Here is a 25,070-nt window from a genome sequence, read left to right as displayed (position 1 = left end):
CCCTAGTCAATTTAAGGTAACTGTTTTACAAATGGCAAATTTAGAAAGTTGCCACTCTGTTGCCCAAGTATTCTAGTAGCGGTTGTCTATTGCAAACAGATGTTGTCCTCGGATAGTCAACCTGCCCGGGGAAGAGATGTGACCTCCTCCTGGCAAGATGGCCAGAGTCAGTGTAAGTCCAGGCAGCGAGGGGAATTGTGGGCCGGACTGGCCGTAGCGGGCACTGGGAGTTTCCCCAGTGCGCTGTGGTAAATAATTAAATTACCGGTACTTAATTTGATGCGGAAAAACTATAACAATAGCTCAGTAAAATAAGAGGCAGAATCCGTGGTATTAGAGGTTCGGAACGGGCTTTATTCCTATACAAAGGAACATAATTCGAATTATGGGCCTTCTATTCCATCACCACGAGAGTTCAGGAAGGAAGGAGCAATACATTATTGACAGGTAATCATTTTATAGAAAAGGCATTACAGTGAAACAGATGCAGGAGGCGTAACAGTTGATATCAGAGATAAAAGCATACATACGTAACTAAAGTGAGTGTAACTAGGCGTAACTAAAGAACGTCATTAGATATGATGTCATAAATGGGTGGTTCCATGAAAGAATTTCGCAATGTCAGCAAAAATACTTGGCAGAGATGCGCGCGCAGCAGCATGACGTGTGATTGACGTGTAACTAGAGGATGAAAGGGACTTGACATTTAGCTCTACATGTGGAGACAAAAGTCTGGGGTTATGTCAACCTAATCCCAAATCATATCTAATATCCTATGTTTAAAGAACTGTGTTATCCAAAAAGAGAGGTCTCTTTAGGATAGAATCTTATTCTATACTGACTATACTGACTGTTAGTGCGTGTACAGGCGTCTAAGTGTCTACACTAGATGCGAGGGGGTAGGAATATTCCATGGTAACAGGGCTATGAATTACTTGCATGAGGACAGCGAGGCCTGGTCCTTTGCACGGTAGCTGGAGGAATGTTTACCTAAACTACTAGACAGGAATGCATCGGACGAGGAGCGGAGCAGAGCAGATAATCTTGAAGGTGAAATACAGTTTTTGGCAGGCAGATAGGCCGAGTCAGACACCGTTAGCAGCGCAGGGAGTAAGACAAAGTTCATGGTCACAGATGCAGGCTCAGACTGGAGCTTTCAGAGGCAGAAGGCAGAAAAAGGCTTAATGGCAGAATCAGGGCCTACTCGCCTGGACTGTAAAATGGGATAAATGAACCATATAAAGCCGGTGGCCTTTCATACTTAGGAATAGAATATCCGGCCCATTCATGGCGGATCTGAAAGAGGACATGCTGACGGTGGACGCACATGTGTTTGCGTCTTCATAACTGGAACTGGAGGGAACATACATGTACTTGTGATTTATACATGAAACCGTTGGGGTCCAAGATAGGGGACATAACCGACCATAAAAATCCATATTTCCACATTCCCTCCTTGTCCCCTACTTGCCCTTAGGAGATATCAATCTTCATCAATCCATCGATCTGTTCATATAACATCATTTGTTCTTCTTTCTTCTTCCGGGATTTTGAACGAAAACTTGGATGTGGGATACACGAGGTGGCACATAGACCACAAATCGCTGGCCCACATTGTAGACATAAGCAGCAACTGAATAGTATGAGAAAGCCAATACCCAGGAAGGAGAGCATTCTCCATCCCCAGGCTGACAACACGCCCCAGAACCAACTGGACCAAGTCCAGGTGCCTGGACTCTGGTGTATCTGGCTTACAATCTTATGAAGGCGGGTTATGGCTTTATATACTGACGGTGAATTTTCTGGTATGAAAATGCAACAACTTGATCCGATGACCCTACAAGCTCCGCCCCTATCGGCCAGGATGACGTCAAGGACAAGACGATTTTGAAGCACAACAATCCGCATAGCAGACTGCTCTTCTGTTAAATTGCCTAAGGCGGAAATAGTTTCGTTCACTACTGCTTCAAGGGTTCTGGTTAATCTACGTATCAACTTACTATTAGTGACTGTACCTATATAGGGAAAGAAACCTTTATTGAAATCTGTGTATTTTTCCCATGTTGTTTCAGTGTAATCGACTATCGGGAGATCTCTCTGCTGTCTATTGTGTACTAAATGAGTATTTCTATGATAATCAGGAGGAGCTAGGAAAACAGGTGGTAGAAGGAATGCTATGTAACAGGTACCATCCCAATCTAAAGGTAGGTGTATATATGCGGTCTGTCCACATATAAAGTAGGAATGACGAGAAGCTCTAAATGTAGACTTGCCTTGATCACTGAAGTTTATCACAGTGGTGCATTTACTATGGCCCATGTGTATGGAGCCATTCTTTCTTATGCATAGTTCCCCTTTAACTGGGAATACGGACATGGCGGACAAGATTGGTGTAGCTTCAGATTCAACGTTCAGGATCATGAGGTTAAGTGTAAAATTACCTAATCCATATACCTCATTTTCTAGATCAGTTCCTGTTCTTTTGGGAAGTCCCTCCTTGTTAGGGTAGCAGACTTTAAGCAAAACTAAGTTCAGGTTTCCCCATACCCAGTTGTCTTGATAAACTGCTGAGTTTGTATCTAAGGAATTAATTAAACTAAACCATGCTCCACAGGAGCCATTGTGTGTGAATGGATATGGAAAGAGAGGCAGAATTCCCTTATAGTTCTGATAGAGAGGGAGTCGGCCACATATCCAACAGTTTGTAGCATTGCTAGTCTGATGGGAATGATGTAACATACTAATAAAAGTGTTGTTGCGCAGCGCAAATCTATATGACAACTCATGCGGGGGTAATTCACTAAAAGAATGTTCAGCAGTAACATTGTAAACATGTTTATAAATAGGATAATACGTGTGCAACAATATACTTGCAGCGATTATTAAAAGACATAAGAAAAACAAAACTAATAACGTCACTGTGCAATGACTACGCAGTGATTTACAGTACGCATGTTTTTTCAACTTCATTTCATTATTTCTTTCTCTATTCCGGTCCAGAGGATACATGTCAGAGACAAATTCAACCGATTCACCTTGGAGAGGACTTAAACAATCAAATTGTCTGACTGACTGGACCTTAATTTTAGTCTGTATAGTTCTGAGTTCGTTTGCTCAACCAAAGGGAGCTTTGAGTCTGTCTTTGAAGAAACACAGGGTTTAGTCTCTATATCGGATGGTAGTCCATGAAATTTCTTGATATGACTCGAATGTATCCAGCCTTTGCGACCTTCGATCTTCACGGCTGTCCTCGTGGTGAGCAGAACAAGTTGAGGCGATTTCCACCTCGGATCCAGCTGAGTCTTCCGGTCAAAATTCCGCACTAACACCAAGTCCCCAGGAACTACGTCGTGGGGTTTCACCTCGGTGTTGTCGGGAAAGGCTGCAGCTACCTGTGAACGACAAGATTGTAGTGCAGACATCAAGGAAGCCAGGTAATCTGTCAGCATATTACAGTCAACGTCAGTGATTTTACGAGGTATAGGCGTCCCCCACATATTTGGTGGTCTACCGAAGATCACCTCATAAGGGGATAGCCCTGTTCGAGAATGTGCTACCATTCTCATGTAAAAGAGTGCAACTGGTAAGGCTACTACCCAGTCGACACCTTTCTCTCTACATATTTTGGACAATCTAATTTTCAGAGTTTGATTATGTCGTTCCACGAGACCTGCTGCCTCGGGGTGTCGGACACAGTGAAATCTCCATTGATAACCTAACAAAAGTGAAACGTGTTTCATTAGTTCGGATGAGAACGGCTGGCCGTTATCTGAGTAGACAGCACGTGGTAAAACGTACCGTGGGAAGAATTCTCGAACCAACTGTTTGGCAGTAGTCGGGGCAGTGTAATCTGAAACCGGGTATGCCTCTGTCCAACGGGAAAGAGCACAAACAACTACAAGAACATATTTGAATCCTCGACATCGTTCCATCTGGATATAATCCATCTGGAGGACTTCAAAAGGGTGATCAGGAGGCTGAAATCCACCCTGTTCTACAGGAATGCTTTTACCTGGGTTAAACTGACAACAGATCATACAGGTACGAACCTTTTGTTTAGCTGCTGCTCGTAAATGTTTGTTGAACCAAATGTGTTGAATGCTGTCTAGCATAGCTTTTTCTCCTAGGTGGGCTGGACTATGTATTGTATTAATGATAACTTGGACCATTGAGTCGGGAAGAAACCATATAGATTTTTCCTTCGTCATCCATCCCTGATCGGTTTGGATCCCTCCTAATTCAGTCCATTTCTTTATTTCTTCTGGTGTAGCATGTGTCTGTATGTCAATTACGTCAAGAGCGGGATCCTTAACCATCATGCAGTGTGTTGGTGTAGGAACTATTGTCTTTGTCATGTCAGATGTGTGAGTTTGAGCAGTCTGTTTAGCTGTTCTGTCAGCTAGATCATTGCCTTGGGAAATTATATCAGTAACTTTCGTATGAGCTTTACATTTCATAATTGATATTGCAGTGGGTAGATGTATTGCATCTAATAAGGCATGAATGAGGGGTCCGTGCTGAATGTGGGCACCGTGAGAAGTTAAATAACCTCTCTCTCGCCACAGCACGCCGAAGTCATGTACAACTCCGAATGCATAACGTGAATCAGTGTATATGTTGACTTTTTTATTTGTGGCTTGAATACAGGCTTGTGTCAGAGCGATGAGCTCTGCTGCTTGAGCTGACAAGGTATTAATACAATTTGTTTCAATAATTTCAGTGTCTGTTGTGACTGCATACGCGGCCACTAGCTCTCCTGTACTTGTTCTCATACATGAACCATCTACATACAACGTCAGGTCTGGGTTTGACAATGGGACGTCTGTCAAGTCTTGTCTGGGTTTCGTCGTGATAGTAATAACTTCAATACAATCATGTGCTAGTGGGTCTGTTCCGTTTACTGGCAAAAGTGTGGCAGGATTCAATGTACTACAACGTCTGATTTCTATGTGTGGCTGAAACAATGTCAGTTCATAACCGGTGAGTCTCGCTATAGTCAAGTGTTGTGTTTGCGTGCGGTTCAAAAGAACCTCTACTGCGTGTGGTACTTGCACTGTCAATTGATGTCCTAACACTATGGCATCGCTTTGTCTGATTGCTAAAGCTGTCGCTGCCACTGATTTCAGGCACGCAGGCAGAGCCTGAGCTACGGGATCTAGTGTACTAGAAAAATAAGCACATGGTTTGTGTGATCCTGCTTGTTCCTGTGTGAGTACTGACAAGGCCGTACCTTCGCGTTCTGTAACAAAGAGTGTAAACGGTTTACTGTAACATGGTGTTGCTAGGACAGGTGCTTGACATAAAGCTTTCTTTAAACTTTCAAAGGCGTGTGTATGTTCTTGAGTCCAAGGAAGGACAGTCGATGTGGCTGCCTCCTGTGTTGTCAACTGAATGAGTGGTTTTGCTAGAAATGCATACTGAGGGATCCACTGCCTACAATATGAAGTGAGGCCTATAAAAGCCCGCACCTCCTTTTGTGTCTTGGGTAGTGACATGTTATCAATTAACTGTATGCGGTCGGGTGTAAGCTGCCTTCCCTCCTTGGACAGCGAGTGCCCAAGGTAAACAACTCGCTGGACACAGAATTGCAGCTTAGTAGGGGACACCTTGTGCCCCTTTTCGGCCAAAAATTGTAAAACCGTCAGTGAAGCTTTTTCACATTCAGGTTCGCTTCTAGCGGTGATCAGCAGATCATCGACATATTGAAGCAGGGCAGTGTTGACTGGCATGTGGATACTGTCAAGTTCTCGTTTCAGTGCTTGGCTATAGATGCTGGGGCTTTCTGTGAATCCTTGAGGTGCGCGTGTGAATTTAAAGCTTCGTCCATTTAAACTAAATCCGAACAAGTATTGGCTTTCCGGATCTATTGGGACGCTGAAAAAGGCATTCTTGAGATCAATTACAGTAAAGAATGTTGCTTCGGAATCAATGGCTGTCAGTAATGAAGAAATGTCTGGAACTACGGGGTATTGTGGTACAATACATTTATTTAATTCGCGCAGATCAATAACCAATCGATATACTGGCGGGGCTTTTGGATCAGTTCGTTTAAGAATCGGAATTATCGGGGAATTACATACATTGGAGCCGGTTTCCACAACCACTCCTTGGGTAATAAGCTCGTCAATGATTTGCAGTAAAGCCACTACAGCATCTGGTGGTAACTTGTATTGTCGCATTCGTGGTAGTACCACTCCTGTCTTTAGTGTGACTCGATATGGTGTAATGTTCATGCAACCAACATCTGTAGGGCCTTGTGCCCATAAATGTGTGGGTAAAGTCTGCAGTCGGTGATCCATATCTCGGGACACGTAGTGCCCCTTGAAATCACGTAAAAACAATCTTACTCCTTCCGGAGAACAACATATTATAGCTCCTAGAGCTTTTAATGTTTTTATACCTAACAGGTTTTCTGGACATGATTTAGTAAGCAATAAATCTGTAGTTCGTGTCAAGGGACCAATCGTAAGTGGAAGAGGCTGTGACACTTCGTTAATGATAGGTTTTCCTGAAAACCAAGGGAAATATTCTGTGAGCCTGAGAGGGGTGCTCCTGGAACTTCACTACGTTTTATGGTTGTTCGGCTTGCCCCTGTATCAAGTAAAAATGTTCTATCTTGGCCTAATAGTTCACTGTGTACATAAGGTCCTTCTTGATCTACAGGGACCTCGATAAGGGGTAAGCCAACTTCCCTCTCTAGGCTGTTTCATGAGTATCGTTGATAATCAGGATAGTCATACTGTGCAGTCTGGTACATCTGTCGTGTCGTTGTTGGTGTGGCAGCAATAGGCTGCGGTGGTGGAGCTGGCATAGACTGTTGCGGAGCTGGCATGGCCTGTGCATGCTGCGGAGCTCCTGGTTGGTTCTGATCCTGTCTAAGTGGTCGTGGTCTTTCTTTTGTATTACCTATGGCGATATTATGTTTTAAAACTGGACAATCGTGTACATAATGACCTGGCTGTTTACAATAGTTGCATGTCCCCTTTACAGAACCTGCTGAAACACTGGACTGTGTCATACCCTTTTTATGACCGTCAGCTGGAACTGTCTGGGAAACTAGCATTTTCATTTTTGTGTCTTTCATGCGTCTTTGTTCATGTTCTTGTTCCTCTCTAATTCTATTGTGATGGTACTGTAGCATTTGTAACATTTGTGACGGAGTGTTACCTTGCCAGGTACTCTCGAATTTCAATACTCTATTCTTAACTTGGGGCAGGGCATTTTCAACTAATTTTGTCACAAACAGATGTGGATACGATTCGCTACTTGCTTTTATTCCACTATTTATACCAAAACATTTTTCGAATCGGGCATAAAAATCACTAGTGTCTTCATCTTGCTTTTGTTTACAGGCTGAGATTGCACCCCAGTCTTCCTTTTTCGTAGTTAATAAACGTGGCAGTACCTGTACTAGTAAACCTGGTAGTATTTTGGTCTTGTCCCCAAGCCCTAAACCTGGACCTCGAGCTGTTTCTTCGTTTTCTAATGCTGTCCAATCTATCTTTTGGTCTCCCACCTCCCAATCCTGTTCTTTCAGTTTTTCATAAATGCCCGCCGGCATTAATACCTTTAATATTTTCATAATGTCGGGATAGGTATACTCTCCCATGAGCAACATGTCTTTAATTTCACGGTGGAAACCCGCTGGGTCTTTGTCATGACTGGGTACCACTTTCTTCATTTCTAATAGTTCCATTTTAGATATGGGTGTGTATACAAACACACGTTTAAACTGATTGTCATCACCTTTTATCGGGTGGACTTCGCGTCAGGGATTCTGTCTATCCATATAATACGTCGTTCTTTCCTTGATGGGCAGTGAGACATGTTCGGGGCATACAAAAAGAATATACTGCTTTCTGGATTCTAGTATTTCTCTAATTAACTCAGTACCTGAACCTCTCCATTTATTCGTGAGTAATTCAGTCAATATATCAGGTAAGGGACCAGGATCGGAGTGTTGGCTTTTATATAATGTAAGGAGTTGTTGAATCATGTAGATACCAGCTAAACGCTGTTCATCTGGGTTGAGGTTCAAAAACGTGTGTGCTAGTGTATCATCACTATATTTTCCGGGACTGTCAACCCAGTGAACGGCTGACCTGGCTAATTCTTGTTCGTCCATAGAATCGAGTATATGATAACCCCTTCGTTCTCGGAGTAATTTGTCAGCGGCTTGGAACGAATGTTCGGGGGACCTTATATTTATTATAGGTGTTTGGAAATTTCTGTTATTATCTGGACGTATCGGACGTATCGGATCAGTAAAGCATCTGGTATTATTGCAAGATCTTCCTCTACCTACATAGGCCATTGTTTCTAACTGTCCTGTGGGCAGTTCTAATTCTTCCTCCTCTTCGGTTTGTTCAGGCTGGTCTACTGCTAATCTTTCTTCGTGTATTCGTTCTACTTCTTTGCGGATTTTTCGGCACATAGCTATTATACTTAATCGTTTATCATGTCTCCCTTCTGATATATTCCGACTCCATGTGGTAAGAATTTGCATTTCTTCCGGATTTACCCCTGGTCGGTCTTGATTTCTGACCACACAATTTATGAGGAAACGTAACAGTTCTCCCTGTATCTCCACTTTCTGGTACTCCATGGCTCTATTAATACTTTCAGAATCTCGCCCTGACTGGACAAAATGATATATATTTTCTAAATGTGCAGTCATTCCTGGTAGCCTCCCTAAATATATTGCAGCTCGTCGGATACGTAATGAGGCCAGCAGCATTTCATCCTTTTTGCCGGGCACAGGGTCATATCTACAATCTATTAGAAGTTCCTTAAGCGTGTCTGGAGTTACTAGTTTGGGCGTACGTTGGTGAGCTAACTCTTGAAAGGAAAGTTTATTTACTCTGGGTGGCGTGGAAAAGATGTTTGTTGTACCTCCTGTAGCACCGCCTGGGGTGCTGGGTGTAAAAGGATTCGTTGAACGTGATATAGCAACCATAGGTGTGGGTACAGCTGTAGAAACAGATGTGCTTGCCGGAACTTGTGTCGGAATTTGTTGTTGCGGAGGTACAGACGGAGGGTCTTGGCGTTGAACCCCCTCGGCAGGCGGTCTATGTGGTGCAGTATTAGCATACTCGGGAGCTGCGTCGTCTAAATAAGAGGAAAGGAAAACATCTTCTGCGGTTCTGGGATGCCCTTTGGGATGTGCTTTTATCGGAAACAATGGGGGTGGCAAGTCTTTGGGTATCTCCAGAGTAGCCTTAGGTAACCCTTCGGCCAGAAGAGGATACATACCATTCATAAGGGCATTTCTTTGTCTGTCTACTTGTTCTGCTTTTGCTCGGGTACCTTCTTCAATTAATAGATTCTCTCAGACTTTATCGGAATTCTCCTTACTCTTCTCTTCCTGTCTACGTGCTTTTTCTGTACGTCTATACGATTCTTTACGCCATAATTCAATGGCATCTTTCTGTGATTGTCTAGCTTTCTTTTTCCATAATTCTTCCTCTACTTTCATGATGCAATCTGCGTCCCAGGTCCCAGCTGCGGGCCACCTCTGACTTTCTGGGAATTCCTTGGTGTAGTCTACCCATAAATCAAGAAATAATATGGCGTCTAGGCCATGTTTATGATACATGAAGTACCCTGGAGTGTCCCTAGGAGGAATGGGAACAGCTTCTTCGAGTACCCCTTTTCTAGTTTTGATCTGTCTTAATTTCGAAAAGAGCGGCATATTGAAAACTGATCTGATACCTAATTCTGAACACGTTTAATACAACAAAACACAATAATGAACAGTCATTCACACCACAATATGCAGAACGTATTTAAAACATTTAACATTTAATGAACAACAATGATGGCCATTTAGGGAACTAGTCACTAAGCATGATACTCGACACTAACTAGGTAATTCTGAATTATATACTAGACATACTAGATATACTGCTAAACAGTACAGATACACTGCTGAAACAGTGCAGACCGGATTTGTGTACCCAAACCCGTCTTGACCGGCACAACCTATGTGCACGTCAGAACGCCTCCCCGACAATGGTACTCACCGGGTAGCTCGGAACGGAAGGCCTCGGAACTGAACTGAACTGGACTCGGACCAGACTGGACTCGACTCGAAACTGCGGAACTTCGGAACCTGGTGGGCCTCTGTATACCTCGGATCTTGCTCTCTCAGCTAGGCTCTGGTCGGGATACTTCGCACTTCTCACCGCCTCGTCTGGGTGTTGATCGCAGCCTCAGTTACCCCCGCTCGGCAGGAGGGAGATACAGGAAATCCTGTGGGTACGCGTTGTTGTCCGTCCAGCTGTGGCAGGAGACCGGGCCTGCAACGCACCTCCGGCGCGTGAGATGAGAAAGTGTCCCTATTCGGGCGCCATTCATGTGGTAAATAATTTAATTACCGGTACTTAATTTGATGCGGAAAAACTATAACAATAGCTCAGTAAAATAAGAGGCAGAATCCGTGGTATTAGAGGTTCGGAACGGGCTTTATTCCTATACAAAGGAACATAATTCGAATTATGGGCCTTCTATTCCATCACCACGAGAGTTCAGGAAGGAAGGAGCAATACATTATTGACAGGTAATCATTTTATAGAAAAGGCATTACAGTGAAACAGATGCAGGAGGCGTAACAGTTGATATCAGAGATAAAAGCATACATACGTAACTAAAGTGGGTGTAACTAGGCGTAACTAAAGAACGTCATTAGATATGATGTCATAAATGGGTGGTTCCATGAAAGAATTTCGCAATGTCAGCAAAAATACTTGGCAGAGATGCGCGCGCAGCAGCATGACGTGTGATTGACGTGTAACTAGAGGATGAAAGGGACTTGACATTTAGCTCTACATGTGGAGACAAAAGTCTGGGGTTATGTCAACCTAATCCCAAATCATATCTAATATCCTATGTTTAAAGAACTGTGTTATCCAAAAAGAGAGGTCTCTTTAGGATAGAATCTTATTCTATACTGACTATACTGACTGTTAGTGCGTGTACAGGCGTCTAAGTGTCTACACTAGATGCGAGGGGGTAGGAATATTCCATGGTAACAGGGCTATGAATTACTTGCATGAGGACAGCGAGGCCTGGTCCTTTGCACGGTAGCTGGAGGAATGTTTACCTAAACTACTAGACAGGAATGCATCGGACGAGGAGCGGAGCAGAGCAGATAATCTTGAAGGTGAAATACAGTTTTTGGCAGGCAGATAGGCCGAGTCAGACACCGTTAGCAGCGCAGGGAGTAAGACAAAGTTCATGGTCACAGATGCAGGCTCAGACTGGAGCTTTCAGAGGCAGAAGGCAGAAAAAGGCTTAATGGCAGAATCAGGGCCTACTCGCCTGGACTGTAAAATGGGATAAATGAACCATATAAAGCCGGTGGCCTTTCATACTTAGGAATAGAATATCCGGCCCATTCATGGCGGATCTGAAAGAGGACATGCTGACGGTGGACGCACATGTGTTTGCGTCTTCATAACTGGAACTGGAGGGAACATACATGTACTTGTGATTTATACATGAAACCGTTGGGGTCCAAGATAGGGGACATAACCGACCATAAAAATCCATATTTCCACAGCGCCGCCAGGGTGAGTGCCGGTTTTGAGCCCCTGGGGGTTGTTTTTGTTACCGGGGGCTGGCAATATTGGCCCACTGTAACAAAACCGGCCGAAACCGGGCCTAGCAAACAGTTGGCTGCACCTCCAACCCTCTCCAGGGGGCCAGTCGAGCAGTTTGCCAGGACCGGTTTTGGTTCATGTCTAACTGGTTTTACAAGGGGAGTGTAGTCTCCAGGTAGTCACGCCTATGGTTTTGGCGAAGGTGCTTCACACACCAAGAAGGGTTCTGGCCATGGTGGGATTGGACAGAAAAATGCACTCTGGGATAGCTAGATGCCACACTTCACAAAAAGTAGTTATCAGGTGGGAGGGGACCTGGTGACACATTGGCTAGTTAGCCACCACCACCCTCTAAGCTCATAGTGGACATAGAAATGGGATCCCTGGTAACCAGACTTCAGATCAATACTGACCTGGAAAGAAGAACGAAAAAGAACTGCCCTGCTGCCCACTCAACCCATCAAAAGAGAGCACCAAATACTGGTCTGTACCTGTTGAGGCTGCAGTGCCCTACTTGTGGAAATGTTGCCCAGATGTTCAATCCAGAAGAAGTGACTCCAAGAGTCAGTTGGTTGACTTCCTGTTACAGTCACAGGACGATCTAATCTGAGAAGCCTGTAGTCTTGTGAGCCCAGCACCAGGAGCTCTGACTACTGCTGGACACTAAGGTGTAGTCTGGGAGACCAACTCCTGACCCTCACGAGGTGCCTGTGAGTTCGCTGTACCAAGCAAGCCATCAGAGTGTACTTTAGTTGCCCTTCAAGAAAGGTATTGCCATGTAAAGGAAACCACTGGGTTTGATGTAACTGGAGGCCAATCGAGCGGTGACATCTGGACCTGCACTGGACTTCACCTGGATACATTGAGAGATCAACCCCACTGCACCACTGAGCATCCCCAGCATCCTTCAGCATCCGGTATTCCTTGTATCAGGACCACATCCATTGCCTTTAATAGCAGTCCAACCTATGGATTCAGAACTGGACTGGAGATTGCTAAAAGTAACAGGTAACTGTTCCCTTGACCTTTTTGATCCCTGTGACTGGCTCCCTATCAGAGTTTGCCCGTTGAAGAGTATCTATATAGCTGTTGTCCAGTTTCTTGTCATGGCCATCTCTAAATTGCTATTGCAGTTGATTGCAATGATTTATTGTATTGAATCACAAGCAGTGATTTGTCGTTTGTTTATAAACTCACATCTGCAGATCCTTCCAGTAGATTGTTCTCATTCAGGTTCCTATTTAAAGATAAAATATATGTTTTTGATGCAAGTTTGAGGTAGAGGACGATAGAGACCTAATGGGGTGTGAGAGAGACTGAGAGGGTGTAGTAAATAAGAAGCGAGAGAGAGATAGAGAGAGAGAGAGAAAGAGAGGGCTTGGAAGTAGGGTGAGAATGGGTAGGAAGGGATAGAAAGAGAGAGAGAGAGGGATAGGGAGAGAATGATTGAGTGCAGGAAGTGAAAAGGGAGGAGTTATGATTGGTGAGAGAAAGGGCAGTGGTCTGACTGAGTGCTGACAGAGAAAGACAGAGACAGAGAAAGAGAGACAGAGAGAGTAGCTTGAAAGTAAGGTGAGGTTTAGAGAGAGAAAGCCAGACTGAGTTCAGGAAGTGAGTAGAGGGGAGTTATGATTGTGGAGGGAGTGGGCAGGGAGACATGGGGAGTTATGAGAGACAGAGGGACAGAGAAAGAGAGAGAGACTGAATGTAGCAGAAGGAGACTGAGTGAGGGCAGGGTGCAGACATAAATGGGAGCCAAGTGGGGAGGTTGTAATAGTGATCAAGTCAAAAAATCTAATAATAAAAATTACAAACCAAATTAGAAAAAAGCATTACATTTAATTGACAAAATGACTCCAAAATGACAAAATCGAATAAAGGGAACCAGATATGTGATTTTGTAAGGTTTTAAGTAAAAGTAGTGCCAAAAATCACTAAGCGCCAATGATGGTCTATGGAAGTGCTAGACCGGGAACGAGGTGCAATTTTAGGTCTACAGCATTGGAGTGCAGGTCAAATATACCAAGCTGGTTTGTCCTGGTCAAAGATTTGACCTTCTTTATTATTCTTTATAAGGAGCTCAAAATCTTCCAGCAGGGCAAGCCTGAAATTGGATCTGAGAAAGTTGCATCAAATTTAGGGGTGGGCAGAGTTCATGGAGTTACACTACATGGAATTCTGTGGAGTTGCATAAAAACTCTGTGGAATTCCACGGAGTTCTGCTACGCCCTAGATATCAGTCTGTCACATTGCATATTTTGCTTAAAAAGACATCAAACCTCCATACAATGCAAGGTAACTCTGAAGCATGAAATATTTAGCCAACACTGCCATCAAAGAGAAACTGGAATTCTGGGATTATATAGACAAAGGTGTTGCATGAATGTATGACCTTGCCTGGGAATGGGTGGGGCTTGCTGATGCTACTCACCTCACAGCCTTCTGTGTTGCTCCTGGGCCTGGCAACTGATACCCTCAAGGACTCTCGTGATCTCAGGCCAGTCGGCTCCCTTTGGTGGCACCTGAGGGCTCATGGCAAGTCTCGTTTTTCCTCCCGCTCTGCACAGCACGTGAAGCACCCTACTTGTGGCTCCATTTCTGGGTGCCCCATGATATTTGTTCTCACTTCTGTCCGGTGCTCCTTAAAAACTAGTGGCTACACTGGCTATAAAAAAAAAATCTCTTTCATCTCCAGCAGCCGCACTCGACAGAGGAACAGTTTGGGAGAGGTCAGCAGTTCAGTTCATAATTAGAACTCTATGGTTCCAATGGTAGCAGAGGCATTAAAGGGACCTGAGCTACATCTTGAATAGTACTTGGCAGGGGGACTGTGTGTATTTATTAGTGTGGTTACCTGCAAACAGGTTTTTGAGTTAGCATTCTAGTTTTTCTATCAATGGGTGCATTCTATTTGAGGACCCTGAACGCCACTTCTTGGTTAGACGTACGTGTTTCCGGCTCAGTGCCATTACAGCGTGCGCTCTTGTTCTGTTGGCTCAGCCATCCAGTATGGCTTTCTGTTGGCTGTTAAAGGCTGGGCTCTTCCCCCTTCTTTATGGGTACTCGCCATACTCCCATGGAGTCTTGCTGAGATACGCCAGAAGAAAGAAACAGTATTTGCGTATGTAGCAATAGGCGGCTGGGGAAAACTCTGCCACGTGGCGGGATTGGAGTTTTTTTGCCGAACTCTGCACTCCCAGCAGAGTGTAGAGTTGCAAAATTCCACAAACCTTGCCCGCAGGGTTAACTACCCGCGCCTAATTAAAATCAGTCACCTTTGCCGCAAGGTCCCACTGTTGGATTCGGAGGTCTTGAAAGTCCAAAAGGTTTCTAAGTCCCAACTTTTCAGGGTTTCTGAAGCAGATCCTCTAGGTCACTCTAAGGCTCCTTAGACCTCAGGCTGTACTTCAGGGCCAGAATGCACTCCAGTCGAGGCCACTAGCAATTACAGTCCTGGTCTGGATGGTATTGGTCTGCTGGTCACTTCAGGACTAAAGGCCACATGCAGCCTGTTTCGCCCCTGTAGCCACACAGGAGGTTAGCCCACTAACCCTTGGAGTCAACCTCTTTGTTTGGGGTACAAGAGGGAGCAGGCTCATTCCTTCATGGCTACCATTCAGTCACATACAGCAGATCCAGTCCTCTTCTGATCTTCTGCAAGTCCAGAAAGTGTTCAGAGGAGGGTTACCTTGGGTGCCACATTTATGTTTTTCAATAACCAGTTGGTGAGCAGGACCCCTGGACACTCCCAGACCAATTGATTATAACTTAACTTCCCAAGACAAACCCCTCAGTATTGCAGCACATCCTGTTTTTCTTACTGTGAACATTCCTACAGTGCAGCTCACTCCAAAAATCCAAGATGGGAAACACTTCTTCTCTTTTACAGACCTCTTGTGTCCACCCGGAGGTATAGCCAGGGAAAATAGCAGTCTCTTCCCTGGTGTCCACTCCAAACCTATTCTGGGGGTAGCTTCCCTTGCACTGGGTTCAGAGCCAGCCTGGCTAATGTGGGCCTTGGGGACAAAGATTTTCCCTTCTTAAGGTCTCTCCTCATACCAAACTGTCAACGTCAGGCCTCACCACTGTCTCTTTCAAGGTAAGGAAGTTTCTGAGTGCAACCCAACCGTATTTCCTGGGCTGATTGTGATCAAATGCATCACATCAAGTCTATACTGTCATCATATCTAAGCAATTGTTATGCCCTGGAACCAGTTTTGACACCACTTTAATGTCATGAACGTATTGGGCAACTGCTGGTAGACTAATGCAAAATAACTTTCAGGAGCTTCAGGAAGGGAAAAGATAACATTCTAAAAGTTATATTTCCGAAATATCTATTAAAACTATAACTTCACCAATAAATTTGGATGTTTAATAACTTTGAAAAATAGTGGCAGTCTATCAAAATGTACAGATTAAAGTTTATGATCTGTACTTCAACATTTACTAGGATCATTTTCTAGTATCAAGCCACAGTCCTGATAATGAAAATAAGTTTTGGGGCCCTTCACTGGAAGAGCATTGGTTTGCACATGTTCCACTTTTAAATCACGAGCACAGTACCATGTTGGTGACAAGGTGTAGGTAGGTTTGGCATATCAATATTTAAAAGCAGGGTGTCCCTCCTGTTAAAATGGGTCTTGTTAATAAATTTGACAGCAGGTTTTTAGGCTGCTGCAGTGAAGCTACAAAGGGTAGGCACAATGCCATGTTTTACAGGTCTACCCTCTGGATGGCACAGTAGGGACTGCAGTCCTTAGGTGACATTTACCTTCAAGGTCCTTATAGGCAAGATAAATATGTCAATCAGGGGCAAGCTAATTTAACCATGTTTAAAGGAGAAGCACAGCCACCGTGCTCCTGTTTAGCAGGGGTAAAGTGTGCAAAATTCAGCAAACATACAGAGAGAAGTTTCTAGGCAGAGGCTGGTCCTTTTGTCCTTCTTTTGTTCTCCCAATGAGGTGGCCCATCCAAGAAGGCTGATGACCACCATTTGCAGTGCTTCACATGTATTGTGCCCATATTAGGAGTACTCCTACTTTGACCCTGCCTCACTACTACCTGCTGGGAGAGTTATTACCTTACATAAAGACAGTGCCAAAGCTACAGCAAGAAAATGAAGGATGAAAAGGAACCACTCTAAACTGGTTCTTGGCCTTTATACAGTGGATCTGCATTACTTGTGTAGAAATTGTGGATATCATTGGGACTCTAACTGTCATGCTTGGTTATAGTTCAACATTCACTGGCCAAGGATGGGAGTACTTCAAAGATTTCTCAGAGAGTTGATGTGATCCAGGGCCATCATCATTGATAGTCAGTCTCCCAGAGGTGAAAGGACATCATCTCAAGTCTATGCATCCTACTAGAGAGCTGGGGGTTTGCCTGAGACCGGTGAGCCTGCATGTCTGCTGAGATGAGAGGAGAGATTTGCACCGCAGGAGCTTTATACCTAAGGAGGAGAACCCAGTTGCAGAGTGGAAAGGCAGCCAAGGATGTGCAGACTGCTGTATGAATGTGCCCAATTTGGACCAAAGTGTACAAGGTCTTCCTTACTCCCAACATACCCAGTAGAAGCTGATATTGATCTATGATTGTGGGCGGGTGGGCATAACTCACGTAATTCTGTGTAGTGTAATTAAACAATACTACCAAAGAATTACGCAAGATTATGCAGATTGCATGAGTTGAATAATTCAAAATGTAACACTTTTGCTTAGTGGAAAAATGTCCTCTCGCCTCCAAAATGGATGCAAGGCTGCATTTTGCTTAAGAAATAGCGCTAAAAAAGTAACTAAACACAAATAGTGAGCCCTAGCAGCTGCTCACACTCGCTAATGTGCTCTTGGGGTAGATTTATCAATCACCTTACTACGGACATTTAGCTCACTTTTCTTAGCATCAAATAAACTCTCACGTCCAAAATAGATGTGAGGATGTATTGTGTGCAAAAAAACCTGCGATTAATGCAGCACAGCATACTGCAGGTAGGAGTAGTCAGAAGGTTCGCCTGACGGCTAAAGCAGTCTGTGGTAAGAATACAAATGGGAGATGCTAGTCACTATATTAACACTTTAATTGTGGCTAAGCATGAAAGTATTTTTTTACTATGGCTATTGTCATTGTATCATGATTCACAAGCTAGACATTGGCAACAGTAGCTTATGTTTTCTTTTAGGTGACCATATGAGGAGTAAAGTGCCTAGAAGTACCTGGTAGTAAAACAAAGTGTGCCACAGTTTAGCTGTAGCCTCCAGCACTCTTTTAATTATTTAAAATCTTAGTTGTGACACTGAGAACTTGGCTCCTCTCAGATACCTCACTGGCAAACCATACCTTCTTTTGTATAAGCAATTACAGCATTTGTTCCTTTCCATCTCTGTAGTGGTACATTAGAAGTGACAACGACTCCGATTCACAAAGGTATTTTGGAGTAAGTAAATTAGTGCTCATGTAGTACTCTTTCACACACTCTTACACACCTTTATGAATTGGCCCCAAAACAATTGGGAATAATATGAGAATAGTCATCTACTCTTAGAAAGAATTGTGCACTTTTATGAATTTATTAACAGTCAGCTGGATGTTTTGGGCCCGATTGACAAGGACATGTATGAGGACAAGTAGGAGTATTCACGCATTACCATTTCCCATACTATATAATAAATATATATTCACTGAAAACAACTGAGGTTTCAGGGACGTTATAGTTAGGGTTAAGCATTTAAAAAAATCTTAGATGTTCAATGAAAAAAACAGGGGAGGAACTCACAGTACACTTAGGAAGTTGATCTAACCGAATATTCTTTATGTTCTTCTGTTCCATTTTTGTTGAAAGTATATATTATCATGGTTGATTTAACATCCTAGGGGAGAGCCATGTTTTTAAACCCTCTCACTCACAGTTGTCATTGTTCTCACTGATTTTCGGTGGGAAATATGGTAACTGTGATAGCAGGAAATGTATTATGCAATATTGTGAAATTTTCATATGGGATTTTAACCGATACACGGTGTGATGTTGTTCATGACTGATCTATTGATGCCGATTATGTGCTCTACATTTTAGATTCACTATAGGAGGTAATATACTATTGAGTATTTACACTGAGATCGTCATATCGAATTGTACCGATACACGGTGTTATGTTGTTGATGAATGATACACTGATGCTAACTCCGAATGATTAGCCATGATAGGAGGCAATATACTATGTAGTTTTCATTGCTTTATATTTGGACTACACCGATACACGGTGTCATGTCGGTTGTAACCTTTCCACATTAGTGGACACCGAATATGTGCAATATGTTAAGCACGACAGTGGAGTACTCACAATTGAGCATATATGTGTATATATTGATATACTGTGATTTTCCCATGTGCGTAATTTTATGTTGGGATTTAAAGAGGATCGTTCCATGGATTTCCCCAGTATTTTGTATATACTATACACCATGCCAAGATGGCCGCCACTTTCACATATGAATTCAAGTGGTCTTTGAATACAAACGTCACTTCCGTAATCAAGTGCTTGTTAATTTAAAAATGCTGCTTCACCGCGCTTTTTGTAAACACTGACGAAGGAATTTCCGAAACACGTCTGTTTTCTTGTGTGGCTTAATAAACATCTATGAAGCGACCCTCCGAGTGCTGGACTTTCACTGCGAGTTGCGTGAGTCTTGGAGCATTTATCTTTACGTGGAGCACTGCCACAACGAGCACCCGCCTCTGAGTGCCTTGGTTTTCAGTGCAACCTTGGAGCTGGATTTATTTGCGGGGCACCGTGTCCGGAAGTAACAGGATTGAAATTCTGGGAACAGGGTGTCAGGGACCGTCTCACAAGGATCGTGGCTGACGGGTAAGCTGCATGACTGTGATATCCCATTGAATACGTCACTGTATCTTTTTCCAGCACAAGGCGTGTGAGGGTATGGCGAGTAAGTAAGCAGTCTTACTCACGTTCATTGAAGTAAGCCAGCATGTTTGATGAAACTGATCGCTGTGAGGCAGCATTGGACATTTTCAAAAAGAACCGGACCAGATTAGGGTCCATAGCAATGACATCAAATCCGACCATTCGCAATTTCCGACATGAACAACTCGTGAAATTGGAGAGACTTTACGAGAGGGAGATCCGCAAATGGTGGGAGGCTACCTCTCTCCAGAATTACATCGATGTTGAGACGATCCCCCGCGGTTTAAGAATCTACACGGTACCGGCATATGAGAACCCTGATCCACAGTTGTTGGAGCAATGGGCCGAATATACTGAGGCGTTATGTAAAGGGATGCTGGGCATTCTGGTCAAATTCGCATGGAGCGACAGACAGAAAGCCCTAGATGAGATTGCGAAGCTGGAAGAGGAGATTGGCAAGGATAGTGACATAGACCGATTTAAGGAACTGAAAGAACAAATGAAAAAACGTCTACAGAAATACGAACTCAAAATCAGACAAAGAAAACAAGATAAATTCGAGAGAGACGAGCGTGATTACACTCAAGGCAGAATTCTAACATTTGCCAAAAAATGTGATGCACCCCGTAAAGAACTAAGTAAACATAAGACCACTCCCCCACCCCCGAGAATTGAAACCTCCGAATCAGACCTTACTGAAAATGAACAGTCAGGGGATGACGGAGCAACATCAGCCAATGATCAAGCCAAAACTCCTTTTCATCTGGAGTTCAATCTGATCCGCCAAACGTGGCTCAGAGATGGAAAGAGCAAGCCACCAGAAAGAGACGACCAACGAGACGAGGCGGTTGAAGAAGCAGGGGAAGAGGCAGAGGAAAACGCGGCAAGAGGGGCAACAGATGGTAGAAGTTGAAAATAATCTCACTATTGTGAATTTAACATCCCGAACACTTTCATCTACGGAGGAATCTACCCTACAACTTGGTCTAACATTCTGCCCAAATGAGAGAATGGAATTCACGCAGACTAGGATAGACTTGTTCAAATTTATCCGCAAACTGAAACTGCATAAATTTTTCAAATTGAAGCCATCGATCATTGAAGCACGTCGTTTGAAATTAAAGCCAACACCCAAAGATACCGACCTCCTCACTATACAAGATCTTAACATGCTTGAAATACTTGAAGAACTCAGGTTGGAACAAAGAAATGTTGTTGAAGAAGGCAGTGATTTGGTGACAAGAACTAGACAAGTTGGCATTGAACAGGCGGCACCAGTGACATCGTTTATACCCTTGTCCCAATTCAATCCACAAATGCCCTATGACGCAATCGACACTTTCTCGGATGCAGTTCTAGGAGATCTTGTAAAATTCCGCAATAATAAGAAATTTAATAAGAACAGACGGAATAATCTCACTAAGGAGCAAAGTGAGATTTTGGACAAATTGAGTAAGGAGGAAGGAATCATTTGCAAGCCATCAGATAAAGGTGGCAATATCGTGCTACTAACCAGGCAACAATATTGCGGAGAAGCTTTAAGACAACTGAATGAAGTCAAATCCTATGAAAGAACCACGAGAGAACAATATCAGGAGAGTATTTCCAAATATCATGATCTCATTAATAGATGGTGTGACCAATCCATGCTGGACACTGATGAATTCCTATTTCTGAGAAATAATGATCCTGTGTTACCGACATTTTATCAGCTCCCGAAGATCCATAAAAATCAGGTTGATCCACCGGGGAGACCGATTGTCTCATCTAAGGGAGGTTTAACAGAGAATCTGTCAAGATACATTGACTCTTTTCTTTTTCAATCTGTTCTACAACTCCCCTCGTACGTCAAAGACACTAAAGACTTCATTATCCATATTGATGAGGTACAATGGAAACCAACTTTTGTACTTTTGACTTTAGATATAACAAACCTGTATACGTGCATAGAGCATAGACAAGGGATACAAGCGGTGCAATACTTTCTTGAAAAAAGACCATTGAAGTTTCTGACACATAGTCGTATGTTGATCGAATTTATCGAATTTTGTCTTTTCAACAACATTTTTTTATTCCAGGACGAATTGTTTAGACAGGTCTCCGGTACAGCGATGGGCACCTGCTTCGCCCCCAGCTATGCAAATTTATTCGTAGGCTGGTGGGAGGAGCGGGTGGCCATGGCTGGCAACAGGGAGAAATGGGCTAAATCTGTGGTCGTCTGGTATCGATATATCGACGACCTCTTCGTGGTGTGGAGGGGATCTGTCGAACAAGCGAGGGAGTTCATCCATGAACTAAATGATAATGATTTGAACCTGAGATTTACTTATGACATCAGTCCATCGGAAGTGAATTATTTAGATCTCAGAGTGTATGTGAAGGATGGCAGATTAGAGACCAAACTGTTTAGGAAACCCACGGCGGGTAATTCGATTCTACACGCTGATAGCTGCCATCCTCCCCAATTAATCAACACTCCCCTCGTGGTTATCGTGGCGTTCGGAGGCATCCCTTAACTGACAACTTCACATCCTTACACAAGTGCCCTGACTGCTGCTTGCTGCCTCCACGTCGGACAAAGCCGGACAAAGCTACTTGCATCCTGAGGAGGGCGGGACTGCGAGGACCAGCTTCCCCAGCGCCCGGAGTATCATCGGCGCAGCTGGGTCCTCTTCCCAGCCACTCCCCCTGACCAGTGCAGCGACTCGCGGCCCCCGCTTCGCGGGAGCCGCTCGGAGGTATAAAATCACAATCTTACCAGAACTTTGTGTGCCCTGACTGCTGCTTGCTGCCTCCACGTCGGACAAAGCCGGACAAAGCTACTTGCATCCTGAGGAGGGTGGGACTGCGAGGACCAGCTTCCCCAGCGCCCGGAGTATCATCGGCGCAGCTGGGTCCTCTTCCCAGCCACTCCCACTGCCTACGCTCATTGCATATAAACTGCCCACTTCAATCGCGCTAGCGGAACGCGCGCGGAACGAAGACCGGTGCGAAGAGCGGGCCGTTTGAGGCCGTTCGAGGTCGGGCGAGCAAGGGCCAAGGCCTGGCCTATATACTACACCCGGTCCACAGCACCGTAACAAGTACTTGATAAATGTCGGCCAGAGAAACAAGAAGTCGATCCACGCGTGCTGCAGGTGCAGCCAAAGGTACTTTAGACACTTACTTTGCCAAAGCTGGCTCACTGATAATTGATGAAATATCTATTCTCGAAAGGCGGATATCCCAAGAGATTGACTGGGTTAGAAGATCCACATTAGGTCCCATCGCACTTGCCACTACGCCTAAACAAACTGATGCTCCTAAACCCGCAGACTCAGGGGGGTTAAATGGTATTTTGATATGGCAGTCTCGCGCAGCCCTACCGAAATTATTGCTGATTGCGATATGACTGCTATTACGGAATTGAGTATTTTGCCCCTCCCCTGCGTTAGGCCCCCCTCTCTCCCCTTGAGTATCACTCTTCCCACTCATGACGCAACTAGTGAGAGACACATTTCTAACTCTAAGTCTTCACTGAGAGGGAGGGAAGGGGCTATTCCCAAAAGAAAAACGAAGGCTGGTTTTATTGGAGGGCGTAAGGCGATCGCTCCCAAACGTAATCCAAAAAATGACCCCACACTCAAGACCTCCAAAGCCAGGTTATTAAATCAACATGGGAAAAATAGGTTACCATCAAATTCTAATATGTTTGAGCCACCTCCCAGCCAAAACTCCACATCAGTAAAGGAGCCCCCTACTCTCTTGGATATCCGAACCCTCCTAAAGGAAATTTTAAGTCCTCTGGAGGATCGCATCTCCAAGATAGAAACACTTCTATTGGAAATTTGCAGGGGTCCCTCCTATACACTAAAGGGGAAGCAGTCATCTAGCTCCAAGACAAATGAGGAGTGTCAGAATGTATCTTCGCTCCCCTCTAAGAAAGGCTCAATCCCATCTCAGCCTACCCTAACACGTATATTCACTGTACCCCCAATTGAGAATTCACTACTACACAAGCCAACACGCGCAAACCCATTTGCCCAAGAAGTTTTGGCTGCACCTCCAGTCGAGGCATTGTCATTGGCTCGACAGGACACAATAATCAATCTCCCACCTCAGGCCAATCCATATGTAGTGATTCTAGCTGGCATTCCTGAATTGAGTCCTGCTGCCAGAGAACCAGTTGATGCACTAAAAAATAAGACTACTCATTGGCTGTCTAAAAATAGACCCCTTCCCGAGGGCATACACAGCAAGGTCCTTATGGTAAGAAGAGTCCCCTGGGTGGGTTCCACTAGGAAATCCATCCAGGGTGACTGTGTTGTGATAAACTTCAGGGACCCCGCTACTGTCAAGTATATCTGCAGCTGGCCCCGGAATATGCACGAATCACCCATCCACACCCTCCCTCTGTCTTTCTTCTACCCTCTGGAAGGGCGTGACGAGGAAGGGGAGGGATGGGAGGTCGTGCATAGAAGAGATCGAAGGTGGAGACCAGATGCAACTAAAGTGCACCCCACCCTTAGATTCACTGCGGACAACTATTTCCCTACCTATAATAGGTTTAGCTACCTGGATGGGGTGGACTGACTGAGCGGGCAAGGGTCGGGTGATGTTTTGAGATGCAGAAGGCCCTTACTAAATGACCCACAATTGGACACTTCTATACAGAGCGATGGATCAAAGCAGACACAAACTAACCTGGAATCCTGCTTGGCAGTTACTAACAGTCCTACTATTGCAGCATCAGAGAGTTTAGTGCAGGAAGTAGTGCCTTTTGACCCGAAGGCCCACCCTACGGGCACTGCGCCTTTACCTCCCAAGCACGTTAGATTCCAAGCCCCTCTTTTAAACATTATTTCTTGGAATGTCGCGGGCTTGCACAATAAACTAAATTGCCAGGTTTGGAACAGCTTTATTGAAAATAAGGACATATGTCTGTTCCAAGAAACGTGGATGAGGGAGGATATTTCTTCCACTGGCTTTGCCGTTTTCTCCAAGAATGCCAAATGGAGCGGCAAAGGCCGCCCCTCCGGTGGGCTTGCAACTTGGATAGCCTCACACCTTGACTGCAGGGCCGCCCCTATGTTAGTAAACTCGGAGGACATTCTGGCAATCTTATTGGAGTGGCCAGGTTCACATCGCCTTCTGGTTATAAATGTCTACTCAAGGCCAGCGAGTACCTCGCAAGAATCTTCCACAGTTGCTGAGCTTGATCTTGCCTTAAATGCAGTTCCTGAGGGCATCCCTTACATCGTAGGTGGAGATCTGAATTGTCATTTTGAACCCCTTATGGGGTCACTGGATGGCCTGGCCCAGGAGGAAGATCTTGCCTGGTCCATACCACCATCCCATCTACCAGCTCCAAGAGCGTGGTCTCCTTTGGCGGTGCAAATCACCTCTCTCACCCTTAAACATGGGCTCAGGGCCTGCAATGGAAGGCTACCGTCAGATATTCCTCCAAAATGTATATTCCATAGAGAGGGACAAATATCAAGACTGGATTACATTCTGGTTCCATTGGCCCTATGGTCACAATTAAGTGACTTCCGGGTATTACAAAGAG

Source organism: Triturus cristatus, chromosome 11, assembly GCF_964204655.1.
Source record: "Triturus cristatus chromosome 11, aTriCri1.1, whole genome shotgun sequence".
In the NCBI taxonomy this organism is placed as follows: domain Eukaryota; kingdom Metazoa; phylum Chordata; class Amphibia; order Caudata; family Salamandridae; genus Triturus; species Triturus cristatus.
Note: the sequence above shows the minus strand (reverse complement) of the source record.